Source organism: Triticum aestivum, chromosome 7A (assembly GCF_018294505.1).
Source record: "Triticum aestivum cultivar Chinese Spring chromosome 7A, IWGSC CS RefSeq v2.1, whole genome shotgun sequence".
Classification (NCBI taxonomy): domain Eukaryota; kingdom Viridiplantae; phylum Streptophyta; class Magnoliopsida; order Poales; family Poaceae; genus Triticum; species Triticum aestivum.
The window spans coordinates 346460450-346464655 of record NC_057812.1 but is presented as its reverse complement, the minus strand read 5'-3'; positions in this window follow the sequence as shown (position 1 = coordinate 346464655).

The window sequence follows — 4206 nt, the reverse complement described above, 5'->3', positions numbered from 1 at the left end:
TTACTTAACAATTAGCAAATGGGCTGAAAATTATGAAAAAATAGCGAATCGGCTCTATGTTGTCTGCCACATATTTGGAGGCTGACTTGTGGGCCTACTAAGTTCATGTGTACACAAGGTTTATCATAAAAGAAACTTAGTCAACAATCGACTCTACCAGCGTCAGACCGTTAGATGTCAATCTAACGACAATCGTGCTTCTTCAGCCTTTGATCTTCCTGCCCCAGCCGTGCAAACCAGCGCTGTCGGAACCGCCTGCTCCCGCGTCCCATCGCCGGCTGTACTGCCGGGCAGGCCTCACGGCCCCATCATATACTCACATCCCTGGCCTGTCTATCCCTCTACTCACCCACACCGCCTATTATTTTCCGGCAACGACAGCCGAACCAGTCAACCCTCGTACTCTCCACTGCATGGGCAGCCACTGTCGTGTCCTCCCCGGCTCCGTGTCATTCCCTTTGTAGGCCTCGCCGTCATCCATCGCCCTAGTGCTCTCGGCGCGGCGTGGTCAACGTGGTCAACAAACGACATCCATCGGAAGTGGACTGTACGTGGAGAGGCTAACAGCTGGGTCCATGGCCGCACACAAAAAAATGCCTCCTTATTACGTGCAAAATAATGATTCCTCCACCTGAGATTTGGGACCCGCCGGAAGGGCCTCTGTATTTCGCGAAAAAAAATGTTCCCTCCGCTGATAGGTCAGACCCACCAACTATATCTTCGCACGCAAGGAAGTGCCTCCTTATTGCGCACAAAAAAATGAATACCCCCCTACCAGCTGGGACCCACCATAGTGGGAGGCAGACTTGTGGGCCTACTAAGTTGACGGGGACGGAGGGCTTTGTCGATTTAGTCAATATGAACGATTCTAGCTCCAGTGACAGTACGATGTCCATCCAACGGCCTTAGTGCTTCTTCAACCTCTGGTCTTCTTGGTCCAGCCGCCCAAAGCAGCGCCGGTCGTGCCGCCTGCTCCCGCCTCCCGTGGCCGGCTGTGCTGCCGTGGAGGCCTCACCGCCCCCATACTACTCCCACCGCTGGCCAGGCCATCCCTCCACTCACCCACACCCCCTGTTATTCTGCGGCGACGGCAGCCTCACACCGCAGCCGAACGAGTGAACCCTCGTACTCCTCTCCACGTGGGCATCCACTGCCGCGTCTTCCCCGGCTCCGTGTCGTCCCCTTCCTAGGCCTCGTCGTCGTTCACCGCCTTGGTGCTCTCGGCGCGGCGTGGTCAATGTGGTCAACGACCGACTTCCATCGGAAGAGTACTGTACGTGGAGAGGCTGACAGCTGGGTCCATGGCCACAACCCAGTTTTTTGTGATTGGCCAAGTAAGTCGCTTTGTCAGGCCTGTTGGGCTGCGAATCTTTCAAGACAAGGAGACCTTCATTCGGCTGGCCGAGAAAATGGCCTATCAGTAATGGGAAATGGGCTGTACATTTTTAAAACACATCAAACCGGCAATTAGTTTCAAATTTCTTTTTTTTCATTTCGAGATTTTAAATTGCATTGATTTTTATGCATGGACAATTTGTTGGATTTTAAATTGATATACATTTATTTTTAAAATCAGTTTGAATGTGACTCAAAATTTCGGGATTAAAAACAGTTCGGGCCGCACCGAAATATGCAAAATTTCGTATAATTTTTTAACCGTGGCCACAATATGGGCTGTAATGCTAACAAAAAGAATATGGGCTCCAAAAAAACCTTAAGAATTAGCAAGTGGGCTGTATATTATTAGAATAATGGCAGATGGGTTGTATGATGTTTTCCACAGATTTGAGGCTTTCCTAAAAAAAAGGTTGACGCACAAGCAGTGACTGTTGGATGTCCATCCAACGGCCGTCGTGCTTCTTCAATCTCTGCTCTTCCTGCTCCAGCCGCTCAAACAAGCGCCGGCGGGACTGCCTGCTCCCTCCTCCCCATGGCTGGTTTTGCTACCGCGCAGGCCTCACCGCCCCACCGTACTCCCATCGCTGGCCTAGCCATCCCTCTACTCACCCACATCTGTTGTTATTCTCTGGCGACGATAGACGAACTAGTAAACCCTCGCACAGTCGTACTCCCCTCCGCGTGGGAAACAACTGGCGAGTCTTCCCTGCCTCCTTGTCGTTCCCTTCCTAGGTCTCCCCGTCGTCCACTGCCCTGGTGCTCTCGACACGGCCTGGTCAACGTGGTCAACATGGTCAATGACTGACATGCATCAGAAGTGGACTGTACATGGAGAGGCTGATAGCTGGGTCCACGGCCGCACGCAAGGAAATGCCTCCTTATTACATGCAAAATAATGATTCCTCCACCTGACATCTGGGACCCACCGAAAGGGCCTCAGTATTTGGCGAAAAAACCTTACCGCCGTTGATAGCTTGGAGCCACCAGCTATATCTTCACACGCAAGGAAGTGCCTCCTTATTACGCACAAAAAATGAATAATCCCTCTGCTAGCTGGGACCTAGTATAGTTGCAGGCTGACTTGTGGGCCTACTAAGTTGATGGGGATGGAGGGCTTTGTCAACTTAGTCAATATGCACGATTCTAGATCCAGTGACCGTACGATGTCCATCCAACGGCCGTAGTGCTTCTTCAACCTCTGGTCTTCTTGCTCCAGCCGCCCAAACCAGTGATGATCGTTCCTCGTGCTCCTGCCTCCCGTGGCCGGCAGCGATGCGGCGGAGGCCTCACTACCCCCTACTACTCCCACTGCTGGCCAGGCCATCCCTTTACTCACCCACACCCCCTGTTATTCTGCGGCAACGGTAGCCTCACACCGCAGCAAACCAGTGAACCCTCATACTCCTCTACGTGTGGGCATCCACTGCCGCGTCTTCCCCGGCTCCGCGTCGTCCCCTTCCTAGGCCTCGCCGTCGTCCACCGCCCTGGTGCTCTCGGCGCAGCGTGGTCAACATGGTCAAGGAACGGCTTCCATCGTACATGGACTGTACATGGAGAGGCTGACAGCTGGGTCCACGGCCGGAGCAAGGAAGTGCCTCCTTATTACGCGCAAAATAATTATTCCTCCACCTGACAGCGGGGACCCACCGGATGGGCCACCATATTTCATGAAAAAAACTTTTCCCCCTGACTGCTGGGACCCACTAGCTACATCTTCGCACACAAGGAAGTGCGTCCGGGCATAAAAATGATTCGGCCCCCTGACTGCTGGGACCCACCAACTACATCTTCGCACGCAAGGAAGTGCCTGACAGTCGGGACCCACCTGGTCGAAGCGTACGTAGCGTCATCATTCTCGTCGTAAACGTGTACGTACATACTGGTCGATGTAGAGGCACGCACGTGTCATAGTAGAGGCACGCACGTAGCATGTACACGTACGTACAGCGGCCAGTGTGGAAGAAAGAAAATACGGCCACACACGTACATATGGGCAGGGTCTCGAATGCCTACTCGCGCATACGTATGACCAGGGCTCGTGTACATGGCTGGGTCAGAACGGAGAAACAGAGTCGTCGTGTTCATGGGGAGCCAACCGGCTGGGTCGGAAAGGAATGCGTCATCGTGTTCATCGGGAGGGCTTGGACGGAACAGCTGATGTAAACGAGGCCTGGCATACCGCAGAACGGCAGAAACAGCCTTGTGTTCGACCGACCATGTTCGAAATGGGATCCTGTTCATCGGGAGGGGTCTGGCGTACCGCAAAATGGATGAAAGGGACCTCCTACGGTCGAAACGGGGGTCCTGTTGATCGGGAGGGGTGTGGTGTACCACAAAACGGAGGAAACGGACTTGTGTTGGAGTGCTACGGTCGAAACGGGGGTCCTGTTCATCTGGAGGGGTGTGGCGTACCGCAAAACGGGACTCCACGGGATACTGTTCATCTCCACCGTCGACCCCCTCCAGCCTCCACGGGCTACTGTTCATCCACCGTCGACCTCCTCCAGCCTCCACCTGCGACTGTTCATCCATGGCCTCCTATTCATCTAGCCTCCACCGCGCGCTACTCCACCCGCTACTGTTTAACCAACCCTCTCCACGGGCTCCCGTTCAACCACCCCTCCACAGGCTACTGTTCATCCAACCCTCCACCATCTACTATTCATCCTGCCCTCCACGGGGTGGTCCTGTTCATCCAGCCCTTCACGGGGGCCTGTTCATCCAGCCCCAACCGGCTCGATCGATCGGGGTCCTGTTCATCCAGAGGAAACACCACGGGGTCCTGTTCATCCACCCCATCGGGAACTA